The sequence below is a fragment of the Bufo gargarizans genome, chromosome 10 (assembly GCF_014858855.1).
Source record: "Bufo gargarizans isolate SCDJY-AF-19 chromosome 10, ASM1485885v1, whole genome shotgun sequence".
Classification (NCBI taxonomy): domain Eukaryota; kingdom Metazoa; phylum Chordata; class Amphibia; order Anura; family Bufonidae; genus Bufo; species Bufo gargarizans.
Window position 1 is genome coordinate 131,831,478 of NC_058089.1, and position 19,057 is coordinate 131,850,534.

The 19,057-nt window shown below is 44.0% G+C and overlaps 1 protein-coding gene across 1 annotated transcript in view; it reads left to right on the forward strand.

Annotated features, from left to right (window-relative positions):
• ZNF469 (zinc finger protein 469) overlaps positions 1-19,057 on the forward strand; it is a 425,851-nt gene that overhangs the window by 93,711 nt on the left and 313,083 nt on the right. The window contains exon 2 of the mRNA XM_044270254.1: positions 11,384-11,437. The gene's annotated coding sequence lies outside the window, so the exon portion shown is untranslated. The remainder of the gene's footprint in view (positions 1-11,383; positions 11,438-19,057) is intronic.

Consider the following 19,057-nt stretch of genomic DNA (forward strand, 5'->3'; position numbering starts at 1 on the left):
AGGCCTGTTTTGGCCGCATCTCCTTTGACAAGATCATATACTACTTTATAATACTGTGTAACCCTGAGGGTCCTAAAATGTATTGTATTACATTGACAGCAGTATGTCAGTATAATTCAGTAGATTTCAGGACTCTACAGATTACACTGCATTATAAATCAGTATAATGCTGTGTGATCCTGTCAGATTAGCAGAAAGCTAGAATGTGGAGTCTCACTGACACACATTAAGAGTTCCTCGCATTCAACTCTCTTGTGTGCGTTTGTCTGGCCTTACACTGCCTGTCTATACTATCTCCGTGTGTTATCCAAATTTACAATGTATTCTCTGTGAAACTGCTTCCCATTGCTCTTCACAAACTCACAGTGTCTGTCCACACTATCTGTGTGTACTGTGTGCAGTTTCCAGAGAATCAGATGCTGCTTCCAACTACTCTTCACAAGTACACACTGTCTATACTATCTGTGTGTATTGTGTGCATAATCTCCGGACTATCTTATTAGATGCAGCTTCACACTGATTTCCCCTGCCTCCTGCTTGTACGAGCTGACAGGAATAAACCTATCACAAGCAGGAGGCAGGAGTGAAGGGATGAAGTTGCATCACATAGAAAACCATTAAGACCCTGCAATGTGAGTTAGGGGACAATGACAATGCTTTTTCACTTGCCGCCAGGCTGCATTATGGAAACCATACATGAAGGGAAGGAGGAAAGAAGACGGTAAAAACTCATCAACAAAACAAAAATGCTTTAAGTCTCTCTTTAATCTAGGGGCGTAACTATAATTCATAGGCCCCCAAGGCAAAATAAGGTGGGCACCCACCACCTAGCATAGGAAAATTTAAATAGCAACATAAGTAGCAAAAATTATAGCTATGTATAATAGCACTATATAACAAAACCCACATAAAAAAAATCCACCATATTGTTTATTCCCCCACACACGTGCAACATTTTTGCACCTAATTGGGCCCCCAACCACTAGGCCCCAAAACAAGTGTTAGGATTATAGTTAAACCCATGTCTAGGAATAAGACCTCCACTTGAGGTTTATTGGTTGGGGGGGAATCAGAAATTAGGAAGATGCCCATCTTTCATGTAGTTTGCAGGTTTCGTTGATGGTTCTTCGCTATGGTGGTTCCAGTTACTTTGACACAGCAGCCACTATCATTGCATTACAGTTTTATCTCCTACATAAGTATCTGGTGGACTGGATTAGGATATACTGTACATTGAAAATCGGCAGCCCGTCAATCACTGCTGAAAGAGTAGGGAATTGGGTGGGTAGAAGTGCAGCTCTAAGGAATAATGTCTGCTTGTAACAAGGAGTCTGCTGTATACTTTGACCCCAATATATATAAGAGAGTAAAATAAAATAAGCACATGTTTGTGCAGCGTCGGGTACTAGTAGAACAGACCTGTCCCCGTACTATGGAACTCTTAAGAGGACAGAATCAATGATGTATCATAAAAGGAGCAGTGTGGTGGCAGCCCCAGGCCCAACATCCCTGTGGGGACCTTTGCTGCATGAAATGTCCAATACAATGAAGGGCACTTGTCCCTCACTTCTTGAGGGAAGAGTGTCAGGCCAGGAAGGAAGGTGAAGAATAGGAGTGTCAGGGTCCAGGATGTCTTTTCACATTCTCTGCTGAATCATTTAAAGGGAACCTGTCACCTGGATTTTTGGTATAGAGCTCAGGACATGGGTTGCTAGATGGCCGCTAGCACATCCGCAATACCCAGTCCCCATAGCTCTGTGTGCTTTTATTGTGGAAAAAAAACGATTTGATACATATTCAAATTAACCTAAGATGAGTCAGAGCTTAAAAATATGACTCTTCTCTGGTCACACAAGTAAGATATGACTCTTCTATGTTAATTTGCATATGTATCAAATCGGGGTTTTTTTCACAATAAAAGCACACAGAGCTATGGGGACTGGGTATTGCGGATGTGCTAGCGGCCATCTAGCAACCCATGTCCTCAGCTCTATACCCAAAATCCTGGTGACAGGTTCCCTTTAACTTGCAGTGCTGGATGCTCCAAGAAGAAATGACCTGTGACGAAGTCATCATCATGTGACTAGTAACATATGGATGCAACTGGTCAAATGTTGATGTAATCACAGGTCTCTTCCCTTACCAGCATCCAGGAGGAGTCTTGCTGCAGGATCAGTTTGGTGTTATTTTGTGTGGAGATTAACTCAGAAGGTATATACTGTGTAGGGATTGGTTTGCTATACTATATACTGTGTGGGGCTGGGGTGTTATACTATATACTGTGTAGGGATTGGTTTGCTATACTATATACTGTGTGGGGCTGGGGTGTTATACTATATACTGTGTGGGGATGGGGGTGTTATACTATATACTGTGTGGGGCTGGAGGTGCTATACTATATACTGTGTGGGGATAGGGGTGCTATACTATATACTGTGTGGGGATGGAGGTGCTATACTATATACGGTGTGGGGATGGAGGTGCTATACTATATACGGTGTGGGGATGGGGGTGCTATACTATATACTGTGTGGGGATGGAGGTGCTATACTATATACTGTGTGGGGCTGGAGGTGCTATACTATATACTGTGTAGGGATTGGTTTGCTATACTATATACTGTGTGGGGCTGGGGTGTTATACTATATAGTGTGTGGGGATGGAGGTGCTATACTATATACTGTGTGGGGCTGGGGTGCGATACTATATACTGTGTGGGGCTGGGGGTGTTATACTATATACTGTGTGGGGCTGGAGGTGCTATACTATATACTGTGTGGGGATGGGGGTGTTATACCATATACTGTGTGGGGATGGGGGTGCGATACTATATACTGTGTGGGGATGGGGGTGTTATACTATATACTGTGTAGGGATTGAGGTACTATACTATATACAGTGTGGGGCTGGAGTGTTATACTATATACTGTGTGGGGATGGGGGTGCTATACTATATACAGTGTGGGGCTGGAGTGTTATACTATATACTGTGTGGGGATGGGGGTGTTATACTATATACTGTGTACGGATTGAGGTACTATACTATATACAGTGTGGGGCTGGAGTGTTATACTATATACTGTGTGGGGATGGGGGTGCTATACTATATACAGTGTGGGGCTGGAGTGCTATACTATATACTGTGTGGGGATGGGGGTGCTATACTATATACTGTGTGGGGCTGGGGTGTTATACTATATACTGTGTGGGGATTGGGGTGTTATACTATATACTGTGTGGGGCTGGGGTGTTATACTATATACTGTGTGGGGATGGAGGTGTTATACTATATACTGTGTGGGGATGGGGGTGTTATACTATATACTGTGTAAGGATGGAGGTGCTATACTATATACTGTGTGGGGCTGGGGTGCGATACTATATACTGTGTGGGGATGGGGGTGTTATACTATATACTGTGTGGGGCTGGGGTGCGATACTATATACTGTGTGGGGATGGGGGTGTTATACTATATACTGTGTGGGGATGAGGGTGCTATACTATATACTGTGTGGGGATGGGGGTGTTATACTATATACTGTGTGGGGATGAGGGTGCTATACTATATACTGTGTGGGGATGGGGGTGTTATACTATATACTGTGTGGGGCTGGGGTGCGATACTATATACTGTGTGGGGATGGGGGTGTTATACTATATACTGTGTAGGGATTGGGGTGCTATACTATATACAGTGTGGGCTGGAGTGTTATACTATATACTGTGTGGGGATGGGGGTGTTATACTATATACTGTGTGGGGCTGGGGTGTTATACTATATACTGTGTGGGGATGGGGGTGTTATACTATATACTGTGTAGGGATAGGGGTGCTATACTATATACTGCGTGGGGATGGAAGTGCTATACTATATACGGTGTGGGGATGGGGGTGCTATACTATATACTGTGTGGGGATGAGGGTGCTACACTATATACTGTGTGGGGATGGAAGTGCTATACTATATACGGTGTGGGGATGGGGGTGCTATACTATATACTGTGTGGGGATGAGGGTGCTACACTATATACGGTGTGGGGATGAGGGTGCTACACTATATACGGTGTGGGGATGAGGGTGCTATACTATATACTGTGTGGGGATGGGGATGTTATACTATATACTGTGTGGGGATGGAGGTGTTATACTATATACTGCGTGGGGATGAGGATGTTATACTATATACTGTGTGGGGATGGGGGTGCTACACTATATACTGTGTGGGGATGAGGGTGCTACACTATATACGGTGTGGGGATGAGGGTGCTATACTATATACTGTGTGGGGATGGGGATGTTATACTATATACTGTGTGGGAATGGGGATGTTATACTATATACTGTGTGGGAATGGAGGTGTTTACTATATACTGTGTGGGGATGAGGGTGCTATACTATATACTGTGTGGGGATGGGGGTGTTATACTATACACTGTGTGGTGCTGGGGGTGTTATACTATATACTGTGTGGGGATGGGGGTGTTATACTATATACGGTGTGGGGATGAGGGTGCTATACTATATACTCTGTGGGGCTGGGGGTGTTATACTATATACTGTGTGGGGATGGGGATGTTATACTATATACTGTGTAGGGATTGGGGTGCTATACTATATACTGTGTGGGGATGAGGGTGCTACACTATATACGGTGTGGGGATGTTATACTATATACTGTGTGGGGATGGAGGTGCTATACTATATACTGTGTGGGGCTAAGGGTGTTATACTATATACTGTGTGGGGCTGGGGTGCTATACTATATAATGTGTGGGGCTGGGGGTGTTATACTATATACTGTGTGGGGCTGGGGTGCTATACTATATAATGTGTGGGGCTGGGGGTGTTATACTATGTACTGTGTAGGGCTGGGGGTGTTATATTATATACTGTGTGGGGATGGGGTGTTATACTATATACTGTGTGGGGATGGGGTGTTATACTATATACTGTGTGGGGCTGGGGGTGCTATACTATATAATGTGTGGGGCTGGGGGTGTTATACTATGTACTGTGTAGGGCTGGGGGTGTTATACTATATACTGTGTAGGGCTGGGGGTGTTATACTATATACTGTGTGGGGATGGGGTGTTATACTATATACTGAGTGGGGATGGAGGTGTTATACTATACACTGTGTGGGGCTGGGGTGCTATACTATACACTGTGTGGGGCTGGGGTGCTATACTATATAATGTGTGGGGCTGGGGGTGTTATACTATGTACTGTGTAGGGCTGGGGGTGTTATACTATATACTGTGTGGGGATGGGGTGTTATACTATATACTGTGTGGGGATGGGGTGTTATACTATATACTGTGTGGGGATGGAGGTGTTATACTATACACTGTGTGGGGCTGGGGGTGTTATACTATATACTGTGTAGGGCTGGGGGTATTATACTATACACTGTGTGGGGCTGGGGTGCTATACTATATAATGTGTGGGGCTGGGGTGCTATACTATATACTGTGTGGGGATGGGGGTGTTATACTATGTACTGTGTAGGGCTGGGGGTGTTATACTATATACTGTGTGGGGATGGGGTGTTATACTATATACTGTGTGGGGATGGAGGTGTTATACTATACACTGTGTGCGGATTGGGCTTTAATATTAACCAGAAGAAAATAACCATAGGATGGAACGTGAAAGGGGGGGAAGGTCGGAGGCAAGGGGCCCAAGATGGGCAAACAGCCCCGGGCCTACAATACATTTAATCCGCCCCTAGGCAGCATAATCTGGTGAGTGGTGAGCTTTAAGGAGGGGATATCATCCATAATCCATGGCAGAGGATGATTATTCGCCCAGTTATCAATCATATCATTATTTAAAGAGGACCTTTCACCGATTATTACACTGTGAGCTAAGTATACAGACATGTAGAGCTCACTGCACTTAATATTATCCCTGGGCGCCGCTCCGTTCTCCTGCTATGCCCTCCGGTATCTCCGGTCACTAAGTTATGGTAGGCGGAGTTTGCCCTTGTTCTTCTGTAGCACTGGCCAATCGCATTGCAGAGCTCACAGCCTGGGAGAAAATAACCTCCCAGGCTGTGAGCTCTGCGCTGCGATTGGCCAGCGCTAGAGCAGAACAAGGGCAGACTCCGCCTACCATAACTTAGTGACCGAAATCTCCGCCTACTATAACTTAGTGACCGGAGATACCGGAGGGCATAGCGGGAGAACGGAGCGGTGCCCGGGGATAATAGTAAGTGCAGTGAGCTCCCCGGGCGCCGCTCTACATGTCTGTATACTTAGTTCACAATGTCATAATCGGTGAAAGGTCCTCTTTAATGGCGGTCCTGGAAGCATACTGATGGCATTATCTAATGTATTCTGCAATCACTAATAATGCATGGCCCCCTGCAGAGAATAAGAGCCACGTGTGAGGTCCTTAAAATGTATCATTTCCTTCATTCTTTCTTTATAACCTGGATAAGTAAGTAACTCCTGACAAAGTATAAACTGAGGCTTAAGGAATCTACTGTTCCCCTCCATCAAGGTGATTTATGAGTCTTGTGACCTTACAGAAAATAATACCCTGCCGTGAACACATGTGGCTGAATCCTTATCCACACACTATCCCGATAACTGCTCAGCATTTGTCTGAAATGTTGTTTATGAAGCACTCGGAATTAACTTTGCTTGAAGCATTAATGAACTACAAGATATATGGCAGCATGTAATCGGTCTCAATCAGATGTCCTGCACACCATCAGAGGTCACATAAGACACGGTGCAACAGGAGACTAGAAGTCCATCACTTGATTCACAGAGATTCGATTCTGGGGGTTGATAATTGGACATCATTTACTGGAAAGCATTGACACATCCTATGGGTTATTCATATTTACAGGAGGTATCATCGGAAAAGTTTACTCACATTCTATAGAACTGAAATCAGTTTTATCAGTGAAGGCGTCCCCCACTCCTGTAACCTTAGTTTATTGGGGGCTAAATTTAGAGCTTGCCTTTTTCCATGGTCCTTGGGTACACAAAATCATTTGTGTCATGCACTGCCCTGAAATATTCATATTCATTCTGGCCAAGTGCTAACAAAGAAAAGCCACAGGGAATAAGATTTGTTTCTTAAAGAGGTATTTGCAGCGATGATACGATATTAAAGCACTGATAGTAATGGAGAGTCGCACGGTGAGCACCCGGCCTAGTACTGCACTGTAGCGCTGTTGTCTGCACACACCTGTCCACCATCATTACTCATCGGAATGCTTCTGTTTGCTCTACACCGGCCAGGCTATGTGCTGCTACCAGGAAAGCGTAATCATGAACGTGATCCTGGCCAGATTCCCCAGTATAAAAAACACACTCATTCATCACAAAAGGAAACTAGGAAAAAGGTAGCAGAAAAGTAAAGAGGCCTGATCATTTGCCGGAAATTATTCTTCCAGCTTGGATGAACTTAACTGCTGCAGACAGCAAGGAATTGCGGTGAAGGCCGATGACATATAGAGATTGCAGTCAGGGTGAGGCACGGCATATATAGCACAATACGGATATGGTTATTGAAGGTAACCTACAAGTCTCTCCAACACGCAGAATGACTCACCGAGGATTCCTATCCTTATAACAAGAAAAGGGGCAGTAACTCTATCACCTCTTGATTTGGACAGAAAATCTCTATTGAAGAACAGACTGTGCCTATAAACGTGTGCTCATTATTATTAGCCGTCTGGACGCCAGTTTCCGCTCATCACCACTTGGCAGACAACGAGTATTTTATTCTGGACCCTGGTAGAGAGGTAAGCATAATACATTTCTGTCTCTGAGATTACAGATCATGAGGTCCCAATTGTCAGGGGACCGGTAACTAATCAGTTTTTGAGGACATGTCTGAAATTACTTTTCCGTCAGCTTGATATACAGTTGCAAGAAAAAGTATGTGATCCCTTTGGAATGATATGGATTTCTGCACAAATTGGTCATAAAATGTGATCTGATCTTCCTCTAAGTCACAACACTAGACAATCACAGTCGGCTTAACCTAATAACACACAAAGAATTAAATGTTACCATGTTTTTATTGAACTCACCATGTAAGCATTCACAGTGCAGGTAAAAAGTATGTGAACCCTTGGATTTAATAACTGGTTGAACCTCCTTTGGCAGCAATAACTTCCACCAAACGTTCCCTGTAGTTGCAGATCAGACGTGCACAACGGTCAGGAGTAATTCTTGGCCATTCCTCTTTACAGAACTGTCTCAGTTCAGCAATATTCTTGGGATGTCTGGTGTGAGTCGCTTTCTTGAGGTCCTGCCAAAGCGTCTCCATCGGGTTGAGGTCAGGACTCTGACTGGGCCGCTCCAGAAGGCGGATTTTCTTCTGTTTAAGCCGTTCTGTTGTTGAGTTACTTCTATGCTTTGGGTCGTTGTCCTGTTGCAGCACCCATCTTCTGTTGAGCTTCAGCTGGTGGACAGATGGCCTTAAGCTTTCCTGCAAAATGTCTTGATAATCTTGGGAATTTATTTTTCCTTTGATGATAGTAATCCGTCCAGGCCCTGATGCAGCAAAGCAGCCCCAAACCATGATGCCCCCACCAAACCTCAAAGTTGGGATGAGGTTTTGAGGTTGGTGTGCTGTGCCTCTTTTTCTCCACACATAGTGTTTTGTCTTTCTTCCAAACAACTCAACTTTGGTTTCCTCTGTCCACAGAATATTTTGCCAGTTCTGCTGTGGGACATCCCGGTGCTCTTGTGCAAACTGTAAACGTGGAGCAATGTTTTTTTGGACAGCAGTGGCTTCCTCTGTGGTATCCTCCCATGAAATCCATTCTTGTTTAGTGTTTTACGTATCGTAGATTCGCTAACAGGGATGTTAACATATGCCAGAGACTTCTGTAAGTCTTTAGCTGACACTCTAGGATTCTTCTTCACCTCATTGAGCAGTCTGCGCTGTGCTCTTGCAGTCATCTTTACAGGACGGCCGCTCCTAGGGAGAGTAGCAGCAGAGCTGGACTGTCTCCATTTATAGACAATTTGTCTTACCGTGGACTGATGAACAGCAAGGCTTTTGGAGATACTTTTATAACCCTTTCCAGCTTTATTCAAGTCAACAATTCTTAATCGTAGGTCTTCTGAGAGCTCTTTTGTGCGAGGCATCATTCACATCAGGCAATGCTTCTTGTGAAAAGCAAACCCAGAACTGGTGTGTGTTTATTATAGGGCAGCTGTAACCAACACCTCCAATCTCATCTCACTGATTGGACTCCAGTTGGCTGACACCTCACTCCAATTAGCTCTTGGAGATGTCATTATTCTAAGGGTTTACATACTTTTTCCACCTGCACTGTGAATGTTTACATGCTGTGTTCAATAAAAACATGGTAACATTTAATTCTTTGTCTGTTATTAGGTTAAGCAGACTGTGATTGTCTATTGTTGTGACTTAGATGAAGATCAGATCACATTTTTGACCAATTTGTTCAGAAATCCATATAATTCCAAAGGGTTCACATACTTTTTCTTGCAACTGTACATGGTGATTCATTCACCCCAATGATGCCTTCTTCCTTTATCCCTAGTTGTGCGCTCCTGCATTTTTCCGTCCCCACTGGGATCTGGCCTCAGCTAGAAGCTATCCCAGTTACTATTACATAGTACACATGGTCCTTCGTGGTGTGTACGCACTCAGGAAAACTCATTGGTATAATATAGGTCATCTGACATTGTTTGTTTTTAAAATGCCACCCTCAGTTGCTATGTATGTTGGAGGTGTGGTAGACGTCCTGGGCCGTGGTTTCATATCTGCTGGTCATGCCCACTCCTTCAAACTTACTGGAAAGATATAGAGAATAAGATTAATTTGATTTGTTCCCCTGCGATTCCACTTTCTCCGGAGTCAGTCTTGCTTAAAGGAGTTATCCAATTCTAAAAATGCCCTCCACAATGCCCAGGCCCCTCCTATAGATCATATCCTGCTCCCAGGCACCGCTTTACTCCGGATCCCTGCGCGGCTGCCGCTGCATCTCCCCATCACGCGGATCAAAGCATCCAGGGACAAGCAGGCTACGACAGTGAACAGGCATCGCGGGTGACATCACCCATGATGTAAGGGGGCTGGTCACTGTCGTGGCCTGCTATTGGGTGCGCCCCTTGTCACTTGATGCTTTGATCCGCGTGATGGGGAGATGCAGCGGCGGGCGGATGCATCTTGCTGCCATAGATCAGCTGCTCGTCAAGGAAGCCTTCAAACAAAATTAGATTGTCCAAAATGGTCACAGTTATAACAAAACTGTTCACTGTTACTGGAAATCATATACAACACCACTGATAAATATCGTGTCACTCATCACTGACATGAAAAGACAAGTTTATAGATAATCATTCACGTTGCAGATCTTCATAAGTCTATGTGTGGTTCACAACTGACCACACATTGACCTAAAAATGCTGTCCACTTTGGTTACTCCATTACTCCTGGTTACTTACCATTGTAAGTACAAAGTACAAATGTTATTGCCAGGGAAGCTGATGGCTAGTCTTAATTAACTCCTTCCTGCCCTGCATATCTAGGGTTCAGGTAGGAGGTCTTTAAAGTGAGCCAACATACACTTATGCACTCACATGGCGAAGGTTGATGAGCTAAGCCCATGCCATCTGCTTTAGAAGCCACATGTAACATACAGCCTGTCATTGGTTGCAATGGTTGTGATTGGAACAAGCGCTGTGTCCATTTAACCCTCAAATGCTGTGGGCGAAAGCGACTGTGACATGTGGATAGAAAGACGGAGAGGTCCTCCTTGCTCCTCTCACAGCAAAATAGTAGGGTGCTGACTGGAAGCTATGGCAGAGACAGAGCCAAATAGGCTGTATGTCAATAGAATACATGTGTGCCCAGTCTACATGCATGCATCTTGCTGATAAATTCTTACCTAGAGATACAACAAAAGATGAGCAGATCTATTCATGTGATCAGCCTGCCTCCAGCATGCAATGGAGGAACTGACTTGGCTAGATTGTGCTTCATGTTTGCTGAATATTCAGTTTGCTGTCTGGTCAGTAGAGTGATCATAATAAGTCACGGATACGCTGTGCCCCGAAGCACAACCCAGGACACAGGCTCAGAATTAGGGTCAATCTGCCTTCACATGTGCTGGTCGGCCTCTGTCTCTGAGGGATTACAAAGTGAGGCTGAAAGTTCAAATCTATTTGAACTTTCCAGCGTTTGCCTTTGAAGGCACGGCACTGTACATCATTTTACGAGCAGTTTATTTCATGATCCAGAGCCAAAAGGCTGAGTGATCTGGTTCGGCAGCTCCTCGTCTCTAATCTCCATATCTATATTTAGCTAGGATGCAAGAAGATCTGCGGGAAACGTGAGAATGTCTCACTCTGATTTAACAGGATTTTTCTTTTGTTGCAGACTTCATCGTTGGACGCCTGGCAACTCCTGCGGACCTGGACAATTCATTGTCAGGTAAGGGGCTGCCATGACTTCACTTTTCTACTGGTGTGACTGGTAATAAAACTGATTAGACAGCATCAGGTCATTATAGGAAAGTTTCCAGGTTTAGTGGTCGATTCCCAGATTCTCACCACAGCCATAGACTGGGCAGAATGAAAAGTAAAAAATGAGCCCAATATATAAAAACTCAAGTCACTGGACAAGAGCCATATATGGGCATAGAGGAGTATATCAGTAAAGCTTTGTACCGTCAGTCAATTGCACAAGCAGATAAATAAAATAAAAACAGGTTATTTCCATCTTATAAGATGATGGAATATGATAGATAGGGGTACAACCTATAAGGCCTTCAACAGTCCCGATAATGAAGAGGATGCAGCTCTGATTCAGCACACAAGTACCCAAGCAACCAGTCTATGACAGAAATGTAAAGTGGTGCCTAAAAGGTTAATGGTCCGGCAGCAGATCTCTTCACTGCTGGGGGCATGTTCTGCAGGGACAAGTTAGAAGGTGGTGCAGCTTTCAACCAGTGTAATGCCTCACTGTCAGGATCAGGCCCTCACCAATCATAAAGCGATGGCATTACCTAGGGACATACTATTATTTTATATGATGAGAAAATATGTTTAAGACTGTTGTTCAGACTAGTGATCAGATTCTTCTCTATGTGAAAGGTTTTAAAACCTACCTAAATTATCAAAATTAAGACTGTGAAGAAACAGTTATGTTTGGGTGTCCCTTAAGTGTCTTTCAGGGGCACAGTAAGATGCATTTCTGTCAGAAGCAAGGGGTGTCTACCTTCTGTCAGTACTGCATGCAGTGACCTCTCTTCCCACTGTGTTTGTTTTCTTCTGGAGAGCTCAGAAAGCTGATAAGGAGGGATAAATCACACTTACAGAATAGGCTCCTGTGATGTTCAGGTGCAGTGTAGAAACAGTTATGTTATCAGGCTCATGATCCCTGCTAGTTCTGAAACGCCCGCACTTCCTTTCAGCAGTCTTCTGATCCTCTGTTTTCAGGGAAATTACAACAGGTAGTGGACTTTACAGCTGTTTGCAGGCATATTTTTTGAATGAAGTGAAGTCAGTCATGGGGTTTTCATGGACTGAAAACCAGGGATATATAGTCAGGGATACATATTGTACGGTATATGAGAGAAAGGTAACAGCAGGTCTGCAACTAGAAAAATTACCTCTCATGCATATATTCTTATTTTACCCCACAAATGAGATGTTTATCCAAATGAGTTCCTCTAATACTGGAACAGCAGCTCCTTCGCATTGGGTGGTCTCAAAACTGGCAAGATCTTGGCCAGCTCTTTCTCGGAAAATGATATCACTGAATTTCCCCCTTCTCTGGTATTGTCTCTGGACCCAGATCCCGTGGCGTGGCAGACTCTGCAAATGGATGTTTTTCTTTCTTTTCCGTGGGACATGACAGAATTTAGACCTCATGTCTGGGTGCCAGACCTGCTGCTATATAACAAAACAGCTTTTCTCAGACTTGGGATGTCCAAAATAAACCTTTGAAGTTCAAACTGATTGGAATAATGTCGCTGATTGATTATTTCCAAGTTAATGATTATTTATTCCTTTACTGGACTTTCCACAATTACAGAACTCTTGATTGTGGAAAAAGACAGTTTGAAGACATTAAGTGCAAGGCAAAACTTCTGTGCAGAGCAGTCGTAGCCGTTAGTAGGAAATGATTCCAGTAGATGAAAGCTAAACGATGTCAGTACGGAGTGTATTAAATCTCTCCAGACATACCTCTGCAAGAACGTAAAACACAATTCCACAATTAATGGCAATTATTACAAACATCATTAATAAAGTTCTATTTCCTATGTTACACAGAAAAAACATTTAGGACAAAGTTTGTTAATTAACTTTTCTAGATTCTAGTTTCCTTCCTGCTTTGCTGAGAGGCAGCACATACCCCTGAGAATGGCTTTCCCTGATGCTATTTGGCACCCTGCTGAGCAATGGACTCTGTCTGAACTGTCAAGGCAGTTACTGGGGTATACCGGCTTTGCAATTGTCAGCATCAATTCACAGGAAACAACACATGCGATGACTTATTAACAGTAACTATTTATCTGTAAAGGCCCATTTTCCTGCGCTCCATTGCGGTCATGTGACATTTCACGCTCTGTTGGTTCCCGTCTATATCTGAGGTAAGGCTTGTAAGGCTCTGCTCTGTCAACACAATACCATCAATGACCTTACCTCTGAGGCCAGTGCTCATTCTCCTGGGCTCTGCCCTGTACATGTGATGTCAGCTATGATGTTGTGTTACGGCTGGGCGATATGGCCAAAAAACTAAATTGTGAAATCATTTGAAGCATGTGCGATATAACAATATATCACAATATATTATTTTCTTCTGTATGTATACAAATTACATGGCCATCATCATCATCCATGTCCCACAGCCGGTGTCATCAGCACCATGCCACTGCCATCATCCGTGTCCCACGGCCAGCATCATCAGCCCCATGCCATTGGCATCATCCGTGTCCCACGGCCAGCGTCATCAGCCCCATGCCATTGGCATCATCCGTGTCCCACGGCCAGCGTCATCAGCCCCATGCCATTGGCATCATCCGTGTCCCACGGCCAGCGTCATCAGCACCATGCCATTGGCATCATCCGTGTCCCACGGCCAGCGTCATCAGCCCCATGCCATTGGCATCATCCGTGTCCCACGGCCAGCGTCATCAGCCCCATGCCATTGCCTTATCATCCATGTCCCCCAGCCAGCGCCATCAGCCAAATGCCATAGCCATACACCCCCCCCACCCCCCGGTAGATTCGGGCCCCGCTAATATACTTACCTTTCCTGCAGGGTGCGCTGCTGGCTGATGAAGTCCGCAGGAGACGGATGGCGTCTTCTTCCCAGCATGCACTGGGAGGGACCTGACATCACACACAGCGTCAGCCAGCGCGCAAGGCCCTGGATGTAAATGCCGGGATGTAAACACAAGTGCGGGTCGCAGATCACAGTGACACTGGAGGAGTCAGGGTTTTTTTTTTTTGTGTAAGCAGAAAACCCCTTTAGAGTGAACCTGTCACGTGATTAATGTTGCCCTGAGATCAGGATATAAAAGTGATTTCTAGGAGAGGATTCCTAGAAAGACAATGAGAAGATGCCTGATTATTCCGTCTACTTTCTGTATCAGTATGTACACAAGAGGCCATCAATCACTGTGTGTGTTTGGGGTATGCAGGATTTGCACTGTCCCTCTTAGGACTTACATTAGATTCGTAGATCTTTAAGACGATTGTTGGGAGGGAAGCGTTTCTTCATGGCAATCGCCTGCTCACTAGCGGAGGAGACCACTGCTATTACATGCAGCAATCTCCTCTACAGTATGGGGAGCAGTGATGGCTAATACTATCGTTCACCCCCATACTGAATCACTGTTTGCGGGCAGCAGATTGTGATTAGACAGCATGATCTGCTGCCAGCAAACAATAATTTTGCAATCTGCTGAAAGGGCAGCAAAAATTTACCAGAAAGGTTCTCTTTAGGGAAAGAGTGTGTAATATTTCAAGCTCAATCAGCTATTTTTCCTACAAACCTGTATAAAAACTGTCTGCCGTGTAGAAGAAATTGGGATCAATTTCATGAGATCCATGGGATCACAGTGATATGTAAAATGCACATTTTTTGTGTTATTATTTATGTACTTTATGAACTCTGGTCACTACAGCCCCAACCCTTATAAACAGGTCATCGATGTAGCGACTGTACCACTGCAGGTGGTCAATAAATGGATTATTGTCAAAGAACAGATAGTGATGTTCCCACAGACACATGAAGATATTTGCAATCGATAGCGATACCTTCGTCCCCTATAGACGCACCAGAAATTTGTAAATAGTACGAATTGCAAAACATTAAATAATTGTAGAAAAGGTATGAAAAACAGCTCAGAAAAACAGGTGTTTCTTTATTTCATGTGGTTAAAAAATTCAACACTTAATGCTCAGTAAATAGTCTATGCGTTTCGGACTATAAAATACCAGTGCTTACTGGTGACAAACATTACACATACTTCCTGCTTACTATATACTGCTATGCCACCAACCCTAATTAAAGGGGTTGTCTGGATTCAGAGCTGAACCCGGACATACCTCTATTTTCAACCCAGCAGCCCCCCTGACTTGAGCATCGGAGCAGTTCATGCTCTGATGCTCTCCTTTGCCCTGCGCTAAATCGCGCAGGGCAAAGGCATTTTGTGGAGTTCCGGTGACGACCCGGGCTCTCCATGGGGCTACCAGGAAGCCCACTGATAGGTGGGCTTTAGTGCTGCCCTAGCCAGTAAAACAGGCTAGGACAGCGCTACAGCACGCCCATCATAGCCGGTGACATCACCGAACACACTGCCGGGAAGGAAGCTTCTGCCCATCAGTGTGTTGTTGCAAATAAAAGAGCCTGTGCCCTGTGCGATCTAGCGCAGCGATATTGCAGAATTAAGTCATGTTTTTTATTTAAGCCAGTGGGGAGCAGGTTCCTCTGCTTTCTTCCGTGATCTCCGCCTCTTTCAGGTGCATTTTGTTTACCTTTTCCCTCAAAACAGGATCCATGTAAAAAGCGGATAACGAGAGACTACTCCCAACAAAATATGGTGACCTTTGTTACCAAATATAGTGAGGAGTACAGGGATATATGTAAAATTATCGAACACCACCTTCCAGTCTTAAATTATGATAAGGAGTGGACTGGATTGATAACATGAGGCATACAATGTGTGGCCCGCAAAGCTCCCACCATAGGACAGATGATCAGCCCCAGTATGTTCCGGGATTGTCCTATTAATAAGTCCATGTGGCTTTCAGTTAAAGGCAGCTACAAATGTGGCCAAATGAGATGCATCTGTTGTGACCACATGAGTATTAATGAGATCGTTCAATCCACGGCAAATGGTAGATGTTATGAGGCAAAATCTTACATAAACTGCAATATGAAGTTTGCTGTTTATGCAATTACGTGCACCATCTGTTTGTTGCAATATGTAGGTGTCACCACCAGACATCTGAGAAGCTCTGACAGATGACCTTCAGAACCTCCTCCTTGAGGTTCCTTTTGGTTTGCTTTCATTTTCTCATCTCGTTACCCTCTCTCAGCTGTCATGTAGTTGCACTGATTGCATCCCTTTAAATCGCTTCCCATACTGCATCACTTTGCGGTTTATACAACTTCCTGGAGTGTATGCATGCTGGATGCTACTACTGAGTCTTCTACAGATAAGTTTTGTTCATTCATTTGTATTTTCCTGTTTGGAGTGTAGGGAGCCGGTGGTCGTGTCCCCTCACTATTATAGGGTGTTCAGGTGTTATACAGTCGAGGTACGAGGATATGCGATCATCTACCATTGAGATTTTCGCATAGGCTGAGCAGTCAGGGAGAGAGCCAGGTCTGATGCAGGGCTATACCTTTTGTTCCTTAGTTTTGGATCCAGTCAGTCGGATCTTCATTTTGCGTCTTCTAGTTTTCTGTACACCTTCCGTGACAGTAGGCTGTACAACCAATTGAAATTAAAACTTGAATACGCAAACAGATTTCGGATGTGCCGCAGTACAAGACTCGCAATGTCTCTGCGGCCAGCCTGCATTTTGCACATGAGGGTGATACAACAGCGTTAATGGTCCAAGGGGTGGAAAGGGTTACCACTTCTGAAAGAGGTGGAGATCACAGAAGAAAGCTACTCAGCAGAGAAGCTTTTTGGATGTTTCAACTAGGAACCTGCTCCCCACTGGCTTAAAGGAGTTTTTTTTTTAAAACTGATGATCTATCCTCTGGACACTCGGGACCCCCGCCGATCAGCTGTTTGAGAAGGCAGCGGCACTGCCAGTAGCGCCACGGCCTTCTCAAACAGCTGATCGGCAGGGTTACTAGGTGTCGGACCCCCGCCGATCAGATGCTGATGATCTATCCAGAGGATAGATCATCAATTTTAAAAAACTGCAGAACCCCTTTAAATGAAAAAACATGATTTAATTCTGCAATATCACTGATAGGACATATATCCATTGCATATAGATTTATTTTTTATGGAGATAATTATTATAATTATAATTTTTTTTGTGTGGAGTTTTTGTCTGGGAATTTTCTGTTTGGTTTTTAATTACTTCCATGCTTTGGAGGTCATGTGACATCCCAATTAATTAGGATTGGTGGGATAGCAGTATAAAGTAAGCAGGAAGTATGTGTAATGTTTGTCATGAGTAAGGACTGGTATTTTATATTTCGAAACGTGTAGACTATTTACTGTGCATTAAGTGTTGGATTTTTTAACCGCATGAAATAAAGAAACACCTGCTTTATGGAGCTGGATCCCATACCTTTTTCTTCAGTTTACTGATGGCTGTGTCCAAGTTGTATCCGCGCTCCTGACAAGTGAAGCAGGTGAGAGCTGCCATTTTTTTCTAAAATAAAATAATTTTGCGTCAACAAATAATGTATGGCTGTACATAAAAAAATCGCGCAAAAGTGAGTATAATCACTATATGTTGACAAGAACCACTATAGTGCACATATAGCCTGATCTTGGGATATGGAAATGTATAATACCGTAACATTGGCAGTCACCCATAGAAACGCTTTTCCCCACTGGAGGTTGTGCATTGCTTGTAATACATGCTTTGTGTCTCGTATAAAACCAGGCATGGATCCAATCAATGGCTGGAGTAGGCTATCAGCCCACTCAGTGAATCTGAGCCTGAGACTATAGGTCTGAGTGGGGGACGGGGACAATTTTTATGAACCTTGGGCAGGGCATGAAAAATTAGAAGGACTCAATGTGCAGGAATCAAATATTCTGATTGTTTGACTATTTGTGTAGGGTCTGACAATAATTTTTTATATGTTGACATATCTTGTAACATTGATAAACATTGTTTTTTGTACAGACCTGCATCCAAAACAACAATAACCCCCGCTTGTCTGCAGTTTGCTCAACACGGTCAGGGCAACTCTTTCCTTTCTAGAAAGATTTTTTTTATTGGTTTGAGACTTATTCACATGATTTGACCAAGTCCTGCTCTTCCAGCTCCTGAAATCGATCAAGAGCTGGTGACCTGGCGTTAACTGGATAAAACAAGGGTTTTTTTTGGTCACAAAGGCAGTAGACATATTGGTATCTTTGGCAGGGCCAGAATCACTAGGTAACATTTGTAAATCACATGTGACTTTCAATTCCTGGAAAAATAAAGGCAATAAACTCCTGCTGGAAGCGCCGTCCGGTGCAGCCCCACCATCCAACATCTCAGGAGGATTGTTATCCCTCAGAAAGTGCTTCCTGGCAGTGATATTGCTGGCAAACTTATTTACGTCTAAGATGGCATTATATAAATCAAAAGTACATGTAGGGGAGAAGGTGAGGCCCTTGGATACGATCCCTAATTGTAAACCAGAGAGAAATTTTGCAGATAAATTAATTATACACTTTTATGGGAATTCAATGTGTAGCAAGATGAGCAAAGACACTGGGCAATATTTTATCCCCGGGTTTATTCAGAGATAACAGCACTGGTAAGAGTAAGCCTTGGCCACAATGTCTGCAGCTCAGCCAATCACGTAAGCAAACATACATGAACACACACTACATCAACTGTAACACACGTG